The sequence below is a fragment of the Scardinius erythrophthalmus genome (genome assembly GCF_964197995.2).
Source record: "Scardinius erythrophthalmus genome assembly, chromosome: 4".
NCBI lineage: Eukaryota > Metazoa > Chordata > Actinopteri > Cypriniformes > Leuciscidae > Scardinius > Scardinius erythrophthalmus.
Genome location: NC_138224.1, coordinates 39,398,072 through 39,421,401, shown reverse-complemented (window position 1 = coordinate 39,421,401; position 23,330 = coordinate 39,398,072). Strand labels below are relative to the sequence as shown.

Sequence of the window (23,330 nt, the reverse complement as noted above, 5' to 3'; positions counted from 1 at the left end):
TTGGTCTCTCCCGATCCCGAATTTCTGGACAATTGAGGTAAATTACATAAATTTATGATTTTCAAATACGTGGTGAAGGTGGGTGATGCCATTTTGTTGCCATTTGGGGAGGTGGATTGGTTTATTGTGAAGACGGAGGTCAGGGTTGTGCCAGATGGGGGTATACCTACATAGAGCTTGGGGTGATTTTGTGATTTTGTTGGTTTTCCACCAGGCTGACAGAGTTGTTGCTATTGTAATGTTATGATAGAAGTCCAGTTTTTTGATTGACTGTGGTAGAAAGGGAAGATCTGCGATTGAGTTGGGAGAGCACAAGTATTGCTCAAGATCAAGCCATGGGTCGGAATGTGACTTTTGAAGAAAATTAAAAGCTTGTCTTCAATGGATGACGATGAAGTGTCCATGTTTTCTCAGCTGTCTGCGCGAAAGTTTTTGGAATGTTGAAACTGAACATCAAAGACGTCGCAAATTTATGTCGCGGATAGATGTGAATGGTTTTGACGTGAATCATTCGCTTTTTCGACATGCATCTGGTGTGAAAGGGAGCAGTAATTTTTCCACACTACTGCAATGCCAAGTTATAGTGCTGGCTAAGCAAGTGGTTATGAAATAACAGAATACTGATTTAATGATGACTCCGCTGTCAAAACATGACTGTGTATTCAAAAATTATTACAAAGTGATATGCTAATGATTTACAAACATGTTTTAAATTATCTTTAAAAAAAAAAGTAAATCATGAATTATATAATCAGATCATTAGTATATGGTTAAGTTACTAGGCCTAATTGATATATTATTAATCACTTGATATTTATGTTAAACTTGTTTTAGCATCATTATCTCAATCAATGGTTAATAATGAAAAAAATAATGATCAAACCACTGGTAAATCATCGGTATATAGTTTATTGATGCAATAAGTGAAGTTGTAAGCAGGTCTGTGTTCAAAAGCACAAACATGCAAGTGTTAAGCAATGTTTTAAAGAAGAGTAATTTATTTGTTTTCAAGCAAATAACATAACCCACTGCAATCCCCTGACTGTAAATGTTTAAGTCCTTTCACTCTTCAGCTCAGACTTGTGTTAATGAGTGATAATGTGAACCAGTTTTACATTCCACTGAAGTTCACAACAGGTTCACAGCAGTTAAAGAGTCCATGTGTGTCAGAGAAGACAGCTGTCTGTACCCTCACCAGTCAGCACTTACACTGCAGTAAATGCATGAATAAATCATTAATAATAATTTATACAAAGCTTTCTGCATCCCCTAATCTAAAGCCTAAACTATTCATCACACATAAACATATTTCATATCATTTATAAATCTTGCTGTTACAAATTAAGTGTGTAACGCAATCTCATGAGTGTATCAGTACATAAAGTGTCGGTCTGGCATACTTGAATTTGTATAAACACTAACATACAAATGTTAACTTTACTTTTCTTTACTTCTCCCCAGCATGAATTTTCATGTGGACTTTAAGGTGTCCATGTTGTTTAAAAGTATTTCCACAATGTTGGCATATCAAAAGATTCTTTTCCTTGTGAACTCTCATGTGTTTTGTAAGGTTTCCTTTCTTAGTGAAACTTGTTCCACACTGTTGGCAGGTGTAATGCTCCTCTTCCTTATGACCCATCAAATGGTAAGTTAGGTTTTGTTTTTGCCTGAAACCCAATCCACACACTTGGCAGATGAAAGGTCTCTCTCCAGTGTGAAGTGTCATGTGTTTTGTAAGGTTTCCTTTTTGCCTGAAAGTCTTTCCACACTGAGAGCATGTGAAAGGCTTCTCTCCAGTGTGAACTCTCATATGGACTTTAAGGTTTCCTTTGTCATTGAAAATTACTCCGCACTCTTGGCAGGGGTGAAGCTTCCTCTTTCTAGTGTGAACTCTCATGTGAACTTCAAGTTGTCCTTGCTTTTTGAAACTTAGTAAACACAGATGGCAGGTAAAATTACCTATAGTCCCTGTCTTTGGTGTATTTTGAACCATTTTTCGTGAGGAAGTTGTTTCAGCCTGTGCGCAATTCAAAGACTTTTCTTCAGTCATGAAATCAGGATGCGTCTTGTACTGATCTTTCTCTTTAATTTCATTCAGATCTTGACTCTCCTTTCTCGACGGCATCAGGTCTGAGGCGAAAAAAGACAGAAAAGTTAATCCCAGTTTAATGCCACACACATTTAGACTCAAACTAATAACATGCATGTTAGATCCTATAAACCAGGGGTGCCAAACTCAGTTCTTGGAGGGTTTCCAGGATGCATTTGCACCACCAATATGAACTCAGAAATGATGTATGGCTTCACAAAAGTCCTGCCTCTCTGGTTGTTCTGTGGGACTTTTATTTTTGACGGGGTGGCAGACTTATATATTGACAGAACGGAGAATGCAAGAGCCTGAGCACTCACCACTACCGTCCGTCTTCCTTAGGACTGTAGATTAAACAGATTGTAAACTATCTCAATACGTTATGATGTCGTATGAGGATTTACTCTCAGTAATTCTTATTATCATTAAGAGATCATTGACACTCCTTGGTAACACCTGCAATGCTAGACAGACATTTTCTATCCATATGCAAAGTAGGGACAAAGGGAAGTGACAACATAAAAGGTAAAATAATCAGTCAAAAAACAGGTAAATTTAGCTCAAAAGGGAATTATTAATTAATTTATGGGGGATTCATTTCTATCACTTATTACGGCCAAGCAAATGACTCGTCTAGCATTCATTTGAACGAGCCGTAACTATCAGCTCTGCAGCGAATATATATATATATATATTTTTTTTTTTATTATTATTTTGAAAGTCCGTCACCGGCTTAGTTTAACGGGGATGCTCTGCCATGTGAATTCCCTCCTGTTGATGTCCTGATAACCATTTAGATTCTGGAAACTCACAAACAGCGAGGATCAGTCTCTCTTCCAATGATTTGTGCTGCGCGTCGTGTACAAAAAGTTCAAAACAATTCAACTTCGGCAGCAGGCGGGCGTGTGCACACAACTGCGACAGTTTCACGGGAACGCAGCCACTTGTCGCTGCACCTCACCTCACTCTACCAAACGCGAATAGAGCGTCTGTCACGAGTGATTTCAATGTTAAGACGCGTTTATTCGCATCTGGAGGTCCTGCGGTGCGAATGAGGCGTTTAGCGCGGTGCAGTGGACACGCGAATCCGAATGGATTCAAAATGTTCAAGCGTCCAACTAGATGCGGTAGACGCGAATCTGACACGCTATTCGCGTTTGGTGTGAACGCACAATAATAGGGAAACTTGCTACTGAACACAGACTGTTTATGCTGCTCCTGGTGAAAGATACCTGTTGATACCTGTTCAGAAAAAAACAAACAAGAAAACAGGACTCTGATGCTAACTTGTTTAACAAGCTAGATAAAAGGTAAAGCCCTGGCAGTGGCAAATAGCTTTGGTTTAATATTTGATTTGATTACATTAATGTTTAAGTTGAAATTTACAAGAAATATTTTATTGCTACTGTGTAAAGGGAATACTGCTGGTAAAAAGCACATTAGGCTGTTTGTTTAAAAGTTTTTGCAAACCACATGTTATTGCACTTTTGCGTATAACAGTACATTTAGATCAAAAATGTGCAATACACTACTTTAGAATTCGTTATTAAATTTTGCACGCAACAATGCGATTAAATCGCAAGAAAATCATGCAATTAATCGCGATTATAATTTTTAATTGTTGCCCAGCACTAATATTTACACACATATACACATATAAACTAGTGGAAACTAGGGATGCAATTGATCCGATACCAAAAATTCTGAGTATCGGCCGATACCGATCCGATACCAGTGCAGTTTTTTTTTAAATCAAGTAGAATTTCTATAACTCTGTGTTTAACACACAAAATAGTGATTATCAGTTCAACACAATCTACTTAATACAGACAACTTCATTATAAAGAAAAAAAGTAAAATAAAATATGATCATAATATGACAAATGCTATTATAAACTAGATTAGTGGATAATTCAGCAGTAAGGTTTAGTCTAAAAAAAAAATCGCGAGTGCACAACTATAAAATCTGAACATTATGTGAAAAAAAAAAACGTTTAGTGGGGAACAAATAAAGAGACGATAATTGAAACACTAAATCTAGTAAAACGTTACACATTGCTCTTTGTATTGTTGTAAAATACATTAATGAAAAGCAAAAGCGCTTAGCAACATGAGTCACAGCGCGCAGCACATTGAGTAGGGATGGGAATTGAAAACCGGTTCTACTCGAGAACCGGTTCTAAGTTTTATGAACAATCGATATTGTATGCCCTAGACGTTAATGATTCTTCTTATCGATGCTCCTGCTCCGAGACCCAGCCTCGAAGAGATTCTGGCAAACCGTCCGGCGCCTCAGTCCCCCTCCTGACTGGCAGTGCCCTACCAATGCTGTTTTCAGTGGAGGTGGGCAGCTGTTGACCTCGACTGGGGATGTCATCGGACAGTGGAAGGAATACTTCGAGGATCTCCTCAATCCCACCGCCACGTCTTCCATTGAGGAAGCAGAGGCTGAGGGCTCAGGGGTGGACTCGTCCATCACCCAAGCTGAAGTCAACAAGGTAGTCAAGAAACTCCTCAGTGGCAAGGCACCGGGGGTGGATGAGATCCACCCCAAGTACCTCAAGTCTCTGGATGTTGTGGGGCTGTCTTGGCTGACACGCCTCTGCAACATCGCATGGCGGTTGGGGACAGTGCCTTTGGACTGGCAGGTGGTGGTCCCTCTTTTTAAGAAGGGGGAACAGAGGGTGTGCTCCAGCTATAGGAAGATCACACTTCTCAGCCTCCCCGGGAAAGTCTATGCCATGGTACTGGAGAGGAGAACATGGCCGATAGGCAAACCTCAGATCCAGGAGGAACAGTGCGGTTTTCGTCCCGGTCGTGGAACACTGGACCAGCTCTATACCCTTAATGGGTTCATGGAAGTTTACCCAACCAATCCACATGTGCTTTGTAGACTTGGAGAAGGCATTCAACTGTGTCCCTCACAGCATACTGTGAAGGGTGCTCTGGGAGTATGGGGTCCAGGGTCTTTTGCTAAGGGCTATCCGGTCCCTGTACGACCAGAGCAGGAGCTTGGTTCGCATTGCCGGCAGTAAGTCAGACTTGTTCCTAAGGCATGTTGGACTCCAGCAAGGCTGCCCTTTGTTGCCGGTTCTGTTCATAATTTTTAAGGACAGAATTTCTAGGCACACACAGGGGCCGGAGGGTGTCAGGTTTGGGGACCACATGATCACATCTCTGCTCTTTGCGGATGATGTTGTCATGTTGGCACCATCAGACCAGGACCTTCAGCGTGCACTGGGGTTTGCAGCCGAGTGTGAAGCGGCTGGGATGAGAATCAGCCCCTCAAAATCCAAGGCTATGGTTCTCAGTCGGAAAAAGGTGGCTTGCCCACTTAAGGTTGGTGGAGAGTTCCTACCTCAAGTGGAGGAGTTCAAATATCTTGGGGACTTGTTCACGGGTGAGGAAAGGATGGAACGGGAGATTGACAGACGGATCGGTAGACTGCAGTGATGCAGTCGATGTACCGGTCTGTCGTGGTGAACAAAGAGCTGAGCCGCAAGGCGAAGCTCTCGATATATCGATCAATCTACGTTCCTACTCTCACCTATGGTCATGAGCTGTGGGTCATGACTGAAAGGACAAGATCATGGATACAGGCGGCCGAAATGACCTTTCTCCGCAGGGTGGAAAAAGATACGCTTTTCTTAGAATAAATGAATAACCAAAAGAGTTTGTTGGAAATGATTAATTGATTGTAATATTAATTTAGCTACCTCCAGTTAATCTAATTAACTGACTCAAATATGAATAATTAATCATAATTGGTAATATTTCCCCTTTGAGTGAATTTGTCTGTCAGGAACAGTTTTGGGATGATTTTATGTATTTTGATATGTAAAGTCTCAATGTGGCAAAGGGGGGCGTGGTTCAGCGAGGTCTGTGACGGGGAAAGCGAATAGGGAGACAAGCGCGGCCTAAGTGGGTCAAGTGCAAACGACAAACACCTGTGGTCTTGTTTCAGTAATTGGCGTGATTTATGTTTTTGTGTGATCTACTGGTTGTGAAATAAGTAAATTCAAGTCTGAGTCAAGTCAAGTCAAGTCAAGTTTATTTATATAGCGCTTTTCACAACACAGGTTGTATCAAAGCAGCTTCACAGTAATAAATTAGAACAATACATCAATGTTTGTTTCTAGTGGAACGTCTACGTTTGGTAATGCTGATCAATAGTATCGTTGATTGATTAATTCAATTAAATATCCCCAAATATCCCCAACTGAGCAAGCCAAAGGCAACAGTGGCAAGGAACCGAAAAACTCCATCAGGTGACCTAATGGAGAAAAAAAAAACCTTGGGAGAACCCGGGCTCAGTCGGGGGCCAGTTCTCCTCTGGCGTTTATGAACTAGAGGTCGGATTTAACTGTAGGATTAAAAGTATTATATGAATGCCTGGCTGAAGAGATGCGTCTTTAATCTAGTTTTAAACTGGGAGAGCGAGTCTGAGCAACGAACAGTATCCGGAAGACTATTCCAGAGTTTTGGTGCTAAATGTGAAAATGCTCTCCCTCCTTTGGTGGACCTAGATATCCTAGGTATGACCAAAAGCCTCGAATTTAGTGACCTTAAAGAGCGCGATGGATTATAGGGCGATAGAAGATCCGTTAAATAGACTGGAGCTAAGCCGTTTAGGGCTTTATAAGTCAGTAGCAATACCTTGTAATTAATACGGGACTTTATAGGTAACCAATGTAGAGATGATAAAATCGGTGTTATATGATCATATTTTCTTGATCTAGTTAGAACTCTAGCGGCGGCATTTTGGACTAACTGTAGCTTGTTTATTGAGGATGCAGGACATCCGGCTAATAACGCATTACAGTAATCTAGTCTCGAGGTCATGAATGCATGAACTAACTTTTCTGCATCAGAAACAGATAGCATATTACGTAGCTTAGCAATGTTTCTAAGGTGGAAAAAGGCTGTTCTTGTAACATATGAAATATGATTTTCAAAAGACAGGTTGCAGTCTAATATAACACCCAGGTCTTTTACTGTAGAGGATGAAGTAACAGGACATCCTACTATGTTAAAGTTGTATTGTGAGAGGTTTTGTGGGTGGTTTTTTGAACCGATAAGTAGTACCTCTGTCTTGTCTGGATTTAATAAAAGAAAATTATGCGTCATCCAATCTTTTATATCTTTAACACACTCTGTCAATTTGGATAATTTAGCGTTTTCATCTGGCCGTGATGAAATATAGATTTGAGTGTCATCAGCATAACAATGGAAACTAATTCCATGTTTCCTTATAATATTTCCAAGTGGCAGCATATATATTGAGAATAATAGAGGGCCTAACACAGATCCCTGCGGCACTCCATAGTTTACTGGAGTTATGATAGATTTTTCTCCATTTAAATAAACAAAATGGTAGCGGTCAGATAAATACGATCTAAACCAGCTTAATGCTTGTCCTTGAACACCAGTATAATTTTGTAGTCGATCTAAGAGTATTGTATGATCTATAGTATCGAACGCAGCACTAAGATCAAGTAAAACTAATATTGAGATACAGCCTTGGTCAGAAGCTAAAAGTAAATCATTTGTGATTTTAACGAGCGCAGTTTCAGTGCTATGATGCGGCCTGAACCCAGACTGAAACTTTTCATAGGTGTCATTTTCTTGTAAGAAAGAGCCCAGTTGAGCGGACACAACTTTTTCTAGTATTTTAGACATAAAAGGTAGATTTGAAATGGGTCTATAATTTACTAGATTATTCGGATCTAATTGTGGTTTCTTAATGAGAGGTTTTATAACTGCCAGTTTAAACATAACCTAAAGATAAAGACGAGTTAATAATATTGAGGAGAGGCTCTTCCACTACAGGTAACACTTCTTTCAATAGTTTAGTTGGTATAGGATCTAGTAAACATGTTGTTGTTTTAGATGAAGTAAAAAGTTTATTTAACTCTTTTTGTTCTATAGTTGTAAAGCACTGTAATTGTTCTTGCGGGGTGATAATTGAGGCTGAATTATAAGGCGCGATTGAGGATTGAACGTTTACAATTGTGGTTCTGATGTTTTCTATTTTCTCAGTGAAGAACTTCATGAAATCATTACTACTAAACTGTAATGGAATATTTTGTTCAGGAGACATCTGTTTATTTGTTAGTCTCGCCACTGTGTTAAATAAGAACTTAGGATTGTTATGGTTGTTTTCTATTAGTTTGCGTAGATGCTCAGCCCTGGCCGCTTTTAGGGCCTTTTTATAACGTGACATACTGTCTTTCCATGCGATTCTAAAGACCTCTAAGTTGGTTTGTTTCCATTTACGCTCTAAATTACGGGTTTCTCTCTTTAGAACACGCGTAGTATTGTTGTACCATGGTGCTTTACTTTTCTCTTTGACCTTTTTTAATCTAATGGGCGCAACAATATCCAATGATCCAGAGAGAATGGTGCTCATAGTGCTAGTTAATTCCTCAAGTTCATCTGTTTGTTTGGGTTCACTGAGCAGCTGAGACAGATCCGATAAGCTGTTTGAAAAATTATCTATGGTGGATGGAAGGATTGTTCTGCCTAATCGATAACGCGGCGCAGCATGATATATTACAGGAGTACGTAATATGCAAGTTACCATGTAATGGTCAGTGACATCGTCACTTTGTGGAATGATATCTATATCGGTTGGATCGGTTCCATGTGATATAATTAAATCGAGTGTATGATTAAATCGATGAGTCGGTCCGGTAATGTTTTGCTTGACCCCAAAGGAGTTTAATAAATCAGTAAACGCAGCCCCTAACGCATCATTTTGATTATCTACATGGATATTAAAGTCTCCAACAATTAATGCTTTATCGAAGTTAACTAATAGGTCTGAGAGAAAATCTGCAAACTCTTTTAGGAAATCAGCGTAAGGCCCAGGCGGTCTATATACGGTAGCCAAGGCTAGAGATAATAGGGATGTTTTTCGAACATCTAAGAGCGTAACATTTAGTACAAGTACTTCAAATGAAATAAACTTATAACCCGTTTTCTGAGTAACATTGAGAAAATCTCTATAGATTGTTGCAACACCGCCGCCACGACCATTCAGACGGGGCTCGTGCTTATAGGAGTATCCTGATGGAGTAGACTCATTTAAACCGAAATAATCATTTGGTTTAAGCCAGGTTTCAGTAAGGCAAAGTACATCGAAGCTATTATCTGTGACTATTTCATTTACAATAACTGCCTTAGGTGTGAGTGATCTAATGTTTAGAAGACCTAGCTTTAAAAATTGTTTTTGATTACCAATAGCAACATTTTCTGGTTTAATAACAATTAGATTTTTTCTAGATCCTGCAGTAGATTTATGATTTGATCTCACTAAACGAGGAATAGACACAGTTTCTATGCAATGTTCTAAACTATTTATATCAGTTAAATTGGTGCAGCAGAGACTATGATTTGGACTTTTGGTTACTAGTCAAAAGGTATTTAACATTTTGGAGATGTTATCTGACAGAAGATCCGATCCGAATCTGCTTGGGTGTAAGCCATCAGCACGGTAAAGCAGCGATTTCAGAAACACGAGCACCAGGAAAGCAGTGACTATGCACCTTACTTTTATTTAACGTAGCGTGTACGTGTCGAACGATGGAATCGCCGATGATCACAGCATCGCGTTCTGTTTCGCGAAGAGGGGAGAAGCGGTTTTGTGTGGATATCTCCAAAACCGGGAGGGTCGGAGAGAGTTTTCTTGGTCTAGACCTGGCTCGCGTCTTCCGCTGCGGAAAAATCCAGGCTTCGTGATGGCATGTTGGAGCCGGAGTGAACGAGACCATGGCTGATCGCGACCTCGACGTTCGGGACCGATGTTGAGGAACGCACGGAGTAGACGAGGTCGGAGTCATCGGGTTAGTAACGTTAGTCTCTGATTTGTGTGCCTCGGCACGTGATGTTTCGAGAGCTAACCGCCGGTCTATCAGCTCGGCTTTTCTTACTAAAAGGTCGTGGATCTGTTTCTCAACAGCTTCCAGCTCAGACTGCACCGCGTGCAGCTCAAATGTGTCCTCACCTGCACCAAAAGGTAGACTACTTACATTTGATATATTCGCCATTTTAACAGATGGACAGTAAGTTAAGTTAGCAACGACGCTACCAGTGGTGCTATCAATATTAATACTAATTTATGGCTTAAGTCTTGGATATAATCCGTCTTTTCAGTGGTACGGGTGTAGAGTAGACGCACGATAGGCGAAAAAATGTTTGTTTGTAAATGAGTGCGGAGAAGACGCGTTCAGCCGTGATCCACGGACGTAACCTATAAGAGTATCCAGCGTTGGATCACTAGGCTTGAGACGCGTCTGCTCAACAATCCGCGTTATAACTATGAGGTGAGGAAAAGTAGAAAATGTTCGTTGTAAGTGAGTTTAAAGAGAAATCAAGAATTATAAATCAATCGATGGAGCTCCAAAGACAACAACGCGCTCAGACGCGACGCATGCGCATTCAAGTCAAGCCCGTCTTCTTCCATCCAACATTATTTTGAACTTGTTACACTCAGTCTCTGTGGTTTTAAGAGATTTTACCCTGGGGTCGTTCAGAGGTCCTTAAGAAGAAGGGCTGTTTTAGATATTTTGTCCTGGGATCAAACAATCTCTGCCGTTATATTGGTTTGTACTTAACTGGGAGTTAAGCTCAGACTGGATGAAGCCTGGATTTTATATCCTGGATGGTTGATTTGGGGTCTGGAGTGTTGAGTTGGGGTCTGGAGTGTTGAGTTTTGTGTGAAATCATGTTTGAATGAATCATCTGGAAGATTAATTTGTTTTTGGTTCACCCTTAAATCCAACAAAAGACACAGGGCTCAAGAGGTGGCATTAAAAACAGATTTCGTAGACGAGGAGCCCTTCGCCCTTTTCCTATGATGACTCTTTATGATGAGAATCTTGCGTTGGCCAGTGTTACACTCACTTATACTGACACCATAGACTGTAAAAAATATGGACAAAGCGTCTGTGAAGTCACCCATAGACTTTCTGAAGAACTGTTTTAAGGCCGTTTATGGGGGGTATGGCCAGCGCCATCTTGTACGATACCTCAATACAAATGTTCAGAAAGGATACAGAGGTGGTATGATGTGTTGTGTCCAGATCAAATTTCAGGAATTCCACTCGGCGCAGCCTATGCTCGTTATCAGCTGTCAATCAAGCTGTCAATCAAAGTTAACCACGCCCTTATTTGTAATAGATTTTATATCTAAATACATTTTATATCTAAAATTCACTCCCCTCACAGTTGTCAGGCACTCGGAACCTATCGAAAAATACAATAAAAGTCCATGGGACCAACCTGTAAAAACATGAATTTATGCTGTGAAAACGGACATTTTAACATACGGGTCTATGGACATTTGCTCCCTTTTGGGACCTGCCCTTAGCGGATTTTCAATGTATTGCAGTTTTTCGCACTTCCGGGTAGGCTTCATTTTTCAGATTAGAATGTTGCCGCTTGACTGACACCTACTAGTGTGCATCTGTGCAGCGTCATGCAAAATTAAACGTAACGATGGCGGTGCGTGTAAATGCTGCAGCTCAGCGCTCTCGTAAATAGGTTTTCTTAAGTTTACTTGTTAGTGAGTGTTATGTATGCTAATGTAAACATAAAATACAGCCAACACAAACTGATAGACATTGATTCGATGTACATCAGCGGTGTCTTTGACCACCATGACTTCCCGACGGCGATAGCGAGGCCACCAGGGTCTCTGTGGATTACTGTTCCCGCTATTGACATTATGAATATAATTGCTGCCCTCAAATGTTAATCTGAACTAAAATAAACCTGTTTATAACTACTACAATATTACATTTCATTTTTTCCAAGGAGCTGTTTTGTTTTATATGCTCCTAAGAAGAGTCAATTAAGCTCCAAAATTGCTCAAAGTAAAAAAAAAAAAAATCATACTTTATGATGTTAGTTAAAAAAAAAAAAAAATCAAGGAAATTTCTGGCATTTCTTTCTTTTTGCTGTATCGAACCGTACCGAACCGAACCATGACACAGGTGTATCATATCAAACCGAACCGCGAATTTTGTGAACCATTACACCCCTAATGTAAAAGTGAAAAGCATGAATAAGATAAGATGATCCCGAAAATATCGGGAGACAAAACGTGTGGGCAGACATGATTTTGACCACTTCATTAAGTTTGTTTTTGTAGAAAGCCTGTCTTTAACCCTTTAGGCGCCAGAGTTTTTTTCCTAAACGTTCGATTTTGACATCTTAATTTCAAAAGGCTAGGCTATATCTTAAAAGTGATAAAAGATGACTTCCGGGTGAGCGCATGGAGTAGTCAGTCGCATTGAAACCTCTCTCCCACTTTAATCTCGAAAATCCCGTTTGAACTCGCTAAACTGTTTGTTAATTTCAACAAAATAATACATGAGAGGGAGAAGAAGCAAACTAGGCCATAATAAATCGATAAAAATGCCCAAAGCTCAGGATAAAAGTGCCTCAGCCGCAAAAGCTAACAACCAACCGGACCAAGCTAGCAACATCACGGCTGCCGGGGGAACGGGGAGCCCCGGGATAAGCGCGGACACTGCTGGGGTACTTAAGGCAATAGAGGACTTAAAATCAGATCTAAAAGGAGACAATGCAAAGCTCAAACAGGATATTGACCAATTGGGACAAGAAATCAACGGTAAACTGGACAATATAGCAACCGATATACAAGGCCTATCACAGCGGATGGACGAGGCGGAGGCCCGCGTGAACCAGGTAGAGGGATGGGCGGAGGAGGCGACTGAGGCGCTGTGCACCTGCCTCGAGCAGCAGAGGAAACTTCAGATCAAAGTGCTTGATTTAGAATCACGATCCAGAAGAAACAATATACGTGTCTTTGGGGTGCCAGAAGGATCAGAGGGGGTCTCTGTAACGCAGTTTATTGAGAAACTTTTGCAGAGCCAACTACAACTACCGGAGGATTTTAACCTTAAAATACAACGCGCACATCGGGCTCTTGCAAGTAAACCCCCGCCTGGAGCACCACCGAGGGCTGTAATTGTCAATTTTCTGGAGTTTTCTACGAAAGAAATGGTCTTGAGGGAAGTGTGGAAAAAAGGCAAGATACAGGTGGGCGCCGCAATTATACATTTTGATCATGATTACGCTTCCGAGATAGTTAAGCGGCGCAGAGAATACAACGACATTAAAAAAGCACTCAAGGACAAAGGCATACGTTTCCAAACGCCGTTCACGAACATGAGGATCCACTGGGAGACAGGCGTGCGCACATATTCCAGCGCTCGGGAAGCCTACAAGGAGTTGAAGAGACGCGGATTTCAAGTGGAGGAGCCGGTTACAGCCGACGGAGGGAACAACGCTGAGTCTCGTCTCCGAGAGCTATTGGGTTGGCAGACGGCGAGCAGCAGCGGGCCCGTTGTGGCGCTCAGAGCGAAGGCCAAGTTGCAAGAATTCCAGAGGGAACAATCTGATTAAAAAGGAGCAGGGCATCAGGCTACACAGGAGGCATCACGCGATGTTTTTCAGGCCAGGGCTTGAATATCTACTACGTGGGAGAGGGCACACTTTAGCGCTTACGTTGGACTAATAGGATGGACGTGTTTTTACATCCAGACACATTTACTGTCTTTTTCGGGCCCTCTCGTCAAGAGAGACTTAACCCTCAACCTGCCAACGGGGTTACAGAGGAGGAAGAATCCTCTTTTCGTTTGGAAGTCAGTTCATTAAGGTTCTTTTTTGTTATTGTTCAATGTGTGTTTTTAGGGGTCGCTAAATCATATAAAGGTTTGTGTTATTATAACAGTGACATGTGATTTAAAAATTGCTTCTTTGAATGTAAATGGCTTGAGTAGTCCAGTGAAAAGAAAAAGGGTTCTAGCTAAATTGAGAAAAGATGGGATACAAGTAGCTTTTCTACAGGAGACGCATATGTCTAAGCAAGAACATGATAAATTCAAAACATAAGGGTACTCTAATACATTTCATAGCTGGTGTAAAAATAGTAGGAAAAGGGGGGTGGCTACTCTCATTTCTAACTCTTTAAACTTTGAATTAATTTCTGAAAAGGTTGATAAAGAAGGCAGGTTTATTATTATAAAAGGGCGAATTGATAATGTTGTGGTCACGTTTGCTAACATTTACGTCCCACCGGAAAGTGACAGGAAATTTTTAAAACTGCTTTTTGACACAATAATCCAAGTAAGTGAGGGGATTCTAGTTTGTGCTGGCGATTGGAATACAATCCTAAATTATACCATGGATACAACCAGCTCCAAAAAACAAAAAACTGGAAGGTCAAAAGACCTTAATATTTTAATTAGAGAGATGGGTATGTTCGATGTCTGGAGGGATTTCCACATTAAAGATAGAGATTTTACTCATTACTCTCTCACACATAAAGTCCACTCCAGGATTGATTTCTTCTTGATGAACACCACTGACAGGTTTAGGGTCAAGGAATGCAAAATTGGAACATCTGATATATCTGACCACAATATTGTTTATTTGACTATTCACTTATCTAACAAACCAAAAAAAACACTATGGCGCTTAAATATAAGCATTCTTAACAAGGAAACCACAATTAATGACATTAAGAAGGAAATAGCAGAATGTGTAGAGGATAATAATAATGGTCAGGTAAATCCTGCTTTGGTTTGGGATACAGTCAAAGCAGTAATGAGAGGTAGACTCATTTCAAGAACTGCTTATTTGAAGAAGATAAAACGATTAAAATATGATGAGTTGGAAAAGACACTTAGGAGTTTAGAACTAAAACAACAAGAAAGTACAAATGATCAAGAATTGACTGAACAAATAACAGTTATTAAAAATAATATAAATGATATGATACACGAGGAGATAGAGAAAAATTTACGATTTTCAAAACAGACTTTTTACGAATCTGGTCCAAAAGCCACAAGAATTCTAGCAAGGCGCCTCCGAAAGCAGCAATTGAAGCACTCGATTACCAAAATAAGAGAACCTTTAACTGATAATTTGACTTATGATATCAATCAAATTCATAAAATCTTTGAAAACTATTATCAAACACTATATACATCCTCTAAACCAGTGAATGAAAGTGTTATTTCACAATATTTAGCAGAATTAGACCTGCCTTCCCTAGGATTAATACAAAATGATGCTTTAACTGCCCCTATCACTCGAAAAGAAGTGGACACAGCTATTGGAAATCTGAAAACTAACAAATGCCCAGGTACCGACGGGTTTTCAAATGAGTGGTACAAGTTTTTCAAGGAGGAGCTTGCCCCCGTTCTGCTCGAGTCTTTTAATTGGACTCTGAGTAGAGCAGAGATACCGCCATCCTGGAGAGAGGCTGTAATATCCGTCCTCCCTAAGGAAGGGAAAAATATAGAATATTGTGAGTCATATCGCCCGATCTCAATACTGAATGTTGATTATAAACTCTTTACCTTTATAATCGCTAAAAGAATGGAGAATTATCTTATAGACTTGATTCATGAGGATCAAACAGGATTCATTAAAGGTCGTCAAACTCACGACAGCATAAGACGAACATTGCACGTCATAGACCAAGCTAAGAAACAACAATTGAGTTTGGCTCTAATCAGCCTCGACGCAGAGAAAGCCTTTGACCGGGTCAACTGGCCCTTTTTATATAAGGTACTCGAGCGCCTTGGCTTTAATAATAAATTTATTAGATGTATCCAGTCACTATATGATAGTCCGAAGGCTAGGGTAAAAATTAATGGCCACCTAACTGATAGCTTTCAACTGTTTAGAGGTACTCGACAAGGCTGTTGCCTCAGTCCAGCGCTCTTTGCGTTATACATAGAGCCTCTGGCACAGGCTATTAGGCAAAATGAAGAGATTAGAGGCATTACTATTGCAAATACGGAACATATAATTGGACTTTTTGCGGACGATATCATCACCTACCTCCAAAATCCAGATGTAAGCCTCCCTAAACTTATGCGAACTCTGACAGAGTTTGGTCAGCTGTCTGGTTATCACCTAAACATTACCAAAACACAAGTCCTGACTATTAATTACTCCCCCAGTAAGTCCATACGACACAATTATAAAATTAAATGGGAAGCTAAAAAGTTAAAGTATCTAGGTGTGTTTATCTCCCAAGATTTAGATGATCTGTATAGTTTGAATTATGAGAAAGTTATTGATTCAATACAAAAAGACATGAACTGCTGGGCAATGTTAATACTAGACTTCAATGCTAGATTGGAAATAGTGAAAATGAATCTGCTTCCCAGATTTTTGTATCTTTTCATGGCATTGCCTATCAGGATTGCTGACTCACATTTTAATGCTTGGGACCGGCTAATATCACGATTTATTTGGTCAGGGGCCAGACCAAGGATCAAATTTAAGACTCTTCAGATCGATAAAGATCATGGCGGTTTAGCCCTTCCAAATCTGAAGGAATATTATTACGCAGCTCAAATGAGATATATGGTTTATTGGTGTTCCCCAGAAATCGAGGCTCGATGGAGACTGATTGAACTAACTCAGGGACAGAGCCAACCTCAAACCCGTTTAGGAGGTAAAGTTATTACAAACAAGGATGGGAATCGTATAGTCGAAGATACGTTATTAATTTGGAAAGAGGTTGTAAAGAAGTATAAATTGGCTAACGATATTAAACTTTTGATCTGGCCCTCCTGCAACCCGAGTTTTCGATTAGGTGAAATAGACTCTTCATTCTTGAATTGGAAAGATCATGGCCTCGTGGCCCTGTGTCAGTTTGTAGACGGCAACACTTTTAAGACATTCGAACAACTCAAGAGACAATACAATCTAGAGAACAGAGATCTATTCAAATATTTTCAAGTGAGACATTTCTATAACAGTGAAATAAAAAAAGGTATTTCTCCTGAAGGCAGTGATATTGTTAAAGTTTTTACTAATGCTTATAAGTTCATGCCAAGCAAAACTGTCTCTAAATTGTATAAAGCACTGCAGAAACAAAATGGAAATAATACCTTGTATATTAAGTCAAAATGGGAAAAAGAGCTGTGTGTGGAAGTGTCAGAGGGGGATTGGCTTTCGATGTGTGCGACACAACAGACGTCTTCTAGTTCTAAGAGATGGAGGGAATTTGGGTGGAAGAGTCTGGTCAGATTTTTTATTACACCTCACATTATTAAGAACCAAAGGGGTGAACAACAGCAATGCTGGCGACAGTGTGGACATTGGAACGCCAATCACTCTCATATATTTTGGACGTGCCCAAAGTTAGAACAATTCTGGGATAGTATCTTTTTAATTACCGGGAGGATAATGGGTTATGTCATCCCTAAAGACTCTAAGATTTTCTTGTTAGGTCTACTACCTGGTGAGGTAGTCCAAAAAGACGACATTTATCTTTTTAAAATTCTAATGATTGCATGTAAAAAGGCTATCACTCGGTCTTGGTTAAAGATAGACCCACCTCGGACTGAACAATGGAAAGAAATTGTGGAGGAGATACACTCAATGGAGAAAATGACATACTTTCTACGTATCAAAGGACACTTATATATTAAGCACTGGTCAAAATGGTTTGCATATAAAGAAGCAGAACAATGCTAGTTCCTTATTTTGTTATTATACAATATATAGTGCCCCTTGTTTTTTGTATGTTGTGTTGTAAATAAGAAAAATGCCAAATAAAGAGTATAAAAAAAAAAAAAAAAAAAGTGATAAAAGATAGAGACTTTCTGTAAAATAGAGAAATATTAAGGATGACCCAAAGTTTATGTAGGGATTACATTTTTCCATCTAATTTGCATATTATGACGTCATATGGTGGCGGCCATCTTGGATTATAGAATTTTTGTTTTTTGTTGATGTTTGTTTTTTTTTGTTTTAGCTGACAAAGACGCACACATCACAAGGACATGAACACCCAAAAAAGAACACATATTGTACACTACTAAATGGTCAGGGAAATAGATAGTAAATCAACAGTGTAATAAATGGCAGACAAAAACAATTGTTGCAGGGCTTTTGCTGTAGAGATAATGACTTCCTATTCATCCAGGTGACATTTCTTTTAGTGTTTCATGGTGTGGTCTTGCGATAGACTATGCATAATAGCTCCTCTGCCCCGTGTCACATCGCCTCTTCTCCTGCTACGAGCAGCAGCGCGGGCGTGGCCAGATCTGCCTCGCGTGTGCACGCCGAGTGTGCACAGCTCGGACTACTGTCATTGTCATTGCGACTCCCCACCCTGCCTCCACGTTGCCCCCTAACTGTCCTATGAATACTTCGACCTCGTCTAACATACCCAGTGACATTAGACAAAGTCTCCACCACAATACTGTCGCCGCGATTGCGGAGAGGCACACGGTCACCATGGCTAACGCGGTAAAAATCTCCTGCGGCCGCCTCGTTCCCCACAACACTAACACACCTGCTAACTTCGCGATGAACACTCCGACCCCGGGAAACATTGTTCCCACCACTGACATTGGGCAAAGGACCATCTAACGTTATATTGGGCAAAGGATTCACCGTCTGTGCTTGGTGTAGGGCTATACTTTCACTTTCAGAATCACCGTCATTTTCTGAAGGCAGATAACTTTATTCCCCTTCAGAATCAGGGTCCGCAAATAGAAGACCCAACACTTCATTGCGGGTAAACTTTATTGATGCCATTAGATAATAATAATAATAATAATCTAATGCAAATACTCGCTGACGTTGACAATATTGCTCTGATAAAATGGCTCACTCACACACTAGCTCCGCTTTTGTTCGCACTGATTCAATGCGCTCTAGTTCGAAGATTTTGTGTAGAAGCATGACTTTTTTTTGAGTCGGGGATGAAGTATGACATGTCTGCCAACTAGTGGAGGTGAGGTCGAACAAAATTTGACACCCTATTTGACAAAATCAGCCGTTTTATTCAGTGCCGCATCTTGTCGAGTAAACTCGACTGTGGCGCCCAGAGGGTTAAAGGGAATTTCGTTTTGTATTAATTGTATCTTAATTTTAATTAGGCTAATGTTTCATCAACCAATTTCCTGGATTTAATAAATAAGAGGTAGGCTAAATATAGCAGGCAATATAATCAGGACACGGAGGCGCCGGCGCGTGAACTGGAGCTGGTCTCTTAAATGAACCGAAACTCAGCGTATAAGCTACTTGCCTCACAGACCTGAGACACATTATACACACACACACACACACACACATGTATATACACACACATATATATATATATATATATATATATATATATATATATATAAAAAAAGCATGAAATGTACACTTTTAAACAGACTGAAAGAAAACAGACTGCTCTCTGCTTATGTAATGAAATGTGCATTTCTCTCTGGCGCGTTCACTACCGCGAAGATCGCGAGTCAGCATCGTCAACTTTTTTGACATCTTTGACACAGAAAACACTTGTTTATTAATAGCCTAAACAATTGAAATGTCTCGATATATTTGACATACTAACAGTTATTACTTTTCCCAGTTCTGACAGCTTTTAGGCACGTTATTGGCAGCGCACCCTTACATGTTACATGAACACGACACCGCTACATAATATTATACTTTGGTGTTCAGTTTATACAGGTTTTCTAAATGTTATTTAATACAACTTGGCACGAAGTTCTGGAAAACTGTCAGTGAAGTCCCGATATGCAAATTTGTTTAAATTCATACCTACGTTATCACCATGACCAAATTTTTACTTTTTTTTTTTTTACATTGAATCTCGGAAAAAAATATATAGACTGACCTTTTTTTTTTTTTGCCTGTTACGGCAAAGTGTCACCTTTATCTACCTAGAGAGCACCCGGCTGGACAGAAAAAGGAAGTCTTTGAGGGATGCTGGTAAACCATATGTGAACCGAAGAGGAGAGCAAAAATGAGGAAAAGGTCCACCAAAAGAGGTGAGTGAAAGATGGGCGCGGAGGCTACTGGGCGTCATCTACTACGGATCAAGTCATGAATGGGTCGAAATGAAAGCTGTAGGCTACTCCTTATTAACACTGAGAAATTAACCGAAACGCTTTAGCTGCGTTTGCCTATGTATTGTTCATTGTTCACACTGTATTGTCTGTATTTGTTCTGTGATTTACGTTAGCAAAAATAAATAAATAAATAAATAAATAAATAGAAAAAGAAATGCTTAATATTTTCTTTAAGGTTCTGTTAATGTATTAAAACTAAGATAAAGGAATCAAATCTCCAGTTGTTTAAAGTGATATGATGAATTGGACTTGGACTGTCATTCCACATTAACTGAACATATAGCCTACTTTTCTTCAACATTCAGAAATGTAAATTACTCTAACTTTTTATTTTTAAGATTGATACTTAAAAAATCTTAACTCATTAGAATTGGGAAGCTTTTTTCAAGTAAAATAAAGTAATATAATATTCAGAGTTCAAATTAAAAAAAAATATATATTATTCAAAATTTGAAAATATGGATTTATATGGTTCTTCGTCTCAAGCCCACAATTGTCAATACACAGTCAAACAATTTTAAACGTGGAAGACGAGGCGAAAATTGGGACTCGCACATTATCTGTGGGCACAGAATGTTGTAAGTTCTTTGCGCTTTATTTTCCCGTGTATCAGCCTTGTTGTTAATGGAAGACCGAATCCACAACGGAATGGGTGCACCCCTAAAAATATCATTTATTTCTGTAGAGCTGGACATTTTAATAGGGATCAGATGACTGAGTTCAACTTTGAGAAAATAACCTGTTTGTTCCTCGGTTTCTTCTTGTTTCACTCTGAATGTTTCTTCAATCTTCATCTCTTCACTCTCCTCTTTAATAAACTCAATCTTTGTGTGTTCCTCAGTATCTTCTTGTTTCACACTGAATGTTTCTTCAATCTTCATGTCTTCACTCTCCTCTTTAATAAACTCCATCTTTATAATAGTGTAGTGTGATCTCAGTTCTTCACCAGGAATTTTCTGTGTTTTGTTTGTTTTTTCCTGTTTAAAATGAGAATAATTAACAGTAAGAATAATACATGCAAACTAAATCTCTGTGTGCGTCTCAATCTGCTCTAGTTCAGTAGTTCAGTACAACTAGTAAGGGAGTCAGTCAGATTTAATGTACTTAAAATCACCTGATTACACAAAAAAATCTCTCTCGAAATCAGCGCTACAAATTATAAAGACAATTAATATATTAGGCAGAAATATAACGCTTCGAATCACTGAATCATTGATTCACTCACTGAGACCGAATTGAAACGCACCTTTTGTTATTCACGAGTTTTCATTGTTACTTTGCTCACACGACGTTAATAAATGTTAGATAAAGCAATGCATTGTTATACTTAATAATACCTGAATCAGTAGGCGTCGCTTGAAGACGATGAAACGGTTTCTATCACGTTAAACATCTTAAAACACAAACCTTTCTTCAGCCGAATCACAACAGATGCTGAAGCGCGGCGCCGCTTTATGACGTCACACTCGGATACCAAATTAAAAGTCCTGTTCACACGCTGCAGGTTACAATCACAAAAGTGCATAGAAATTTACGTAGAAAAATATATATAAAAGATGACACAACTCAGAGCTGAATGTATTGGTGAAATACATTTAATAACACTATGGTAAGTTAATGATACAGTTCACATTGACAATTAAAAAAGATTAAATCAATAACACAATTAGTTTGGTGTAGAAATCATCAACAAACCTTCCCATCTCTAAGCAAACTAGCAAAAAAAATAAAAATAAAAAAAAAATTCTCAGGATCACTGCATCATCTGTGCCTTCTGATAACTGGGGAGGTACTCAGTCAAAGAAGAAACAATCTAAAGGGACATTCTCCTCAACATTCTCGTATTCCTTCACAAAAACATATAAATCTGTTATAAATCTGTATTGGTTTTATGATTTACACAGACTGGCTGTGTATTAATACATGCACAAATTAAGATTCCAACTTAAATGTAAGATTCAACCATAAGTTCAGCTTATTTGACATTTAAATACAACTTTATCTTTCAAAAGTATAAGAGTTTCTCAGTTAAAGAAGAAACACGTTCAATGGGAAATGTAATCATTCTCTTGTTCCATCACAAAAGCCTTTATAGGGGAAAACATTTAGAAACATGATGTGACCTTTATCGGTTTGCGTTATATTTTTGTTACATTATATATGTGTGTGTGTGTGTGTGTGTGTGTGTGTGTGTGTGTGTGTGTGTGTGTGTGTGTGTGTGTGTGTGTGTGTGAATGCAGTGCCGGCCCGAGCCTTTTGGGGGCCCTAGGCAGAATTTGATTTTGGGGCCCCCTCCCACCACGCGGAGTCACCTGTGCTTGACGAATATAGACACAAATGTCACACTATAATGTTACATTATAAATTAATACAGTGAGGTTATGTGTTAATAAAAAAATAATTAACTTTTAAAGTAAACTTTTACTTTACTCTTTTATTAACTCTTTGAAAATTCCAAAAAACAAACTGTCTCAAAACATATCAAATAAATTATTTGCTAAAATAATGACCAAATGAATAAATAATGAATAAAAACTGAGAAATCAGAAACATTACAACAGCAAGGTTTCAACAATGACAATTACTGTTGAAAACTGTGAAAATATTATTATTTCTCAACTGTCTCAATACAGTGTAACTGTCCTCAAAATCTGTTCTTCCTAGATTTTCTGGAGGCAAAGTCACTGATGACATCATTGTACGGTATTGCTTTTCAACTTTGTTATTAATACTAGGGATGTCCCGATCAGGTTTTTTTGCCTCGAATCCGAGTCCGATTCATTTGATTTTGAGTATCTACCGATACCGAGTCCCTATCCGATACATCTATAATACATTAAAAAAAAGAATAAAGAAGAGCGAAAAACAGATCCAGGATGTTCCTTATTTTTTATTTAATTCACCTTATTTTAACATTCAACAACTCTGTTAACAGAGCACTTCTGTGAGGTAGCTTGAACAATCAAGTAATAAATAACATAAATTCTTCACTTTTGGACTTAGTGTAACAGTAAATATAAAAAAAGTCTAATATAAACATATAGCACCTCAACTTAAAGGAACACTCCGACTTTTTGGGACTTTAGCTTATTCACAGTATCCCCCAGAGTTAGATAAGTCCATACATACCTTTTTCATTTCTGTGCATTCTGTAAGTGTTATTTGACGCACCCACCGCTAGCCTAGCTTTGCACAAAGACTGGATGTAAATGGATAATGGTAGCATACTAATCCTAATAAGTGACAAAATAATGCAAACATTTTCCTATTTACATGTTGTGATCTGTTTAGTCACAGCGTGTACAAATAACAAG

At 39.1% G+C, this 23,330-nt stretch overlaps 1 long non-coding RNA gene across 1 annotated transcript; it reads right to left on the bottom strand.

Annotated features, from left to right (window-relative positions):
• Positions 1–890: 890 nt before the first annotated feature.
• LOC308689453 lies at positions 891–21,473 on the bottom strand. Its single transcript, XR_014030004.1, has 3 exons — positions 21,354–21,473; positions 20,756–20,993; positions 891–2,130 (listed from the first exon to the last, which is right to left on the bottom strand). It is a non-coding gene; the product is annotated as an uncharacterized lncRNA (long non-coding RNA).
• Between the last annotated feature and the right edge of the window lie 1,857 nt (positions 21,474–23,330).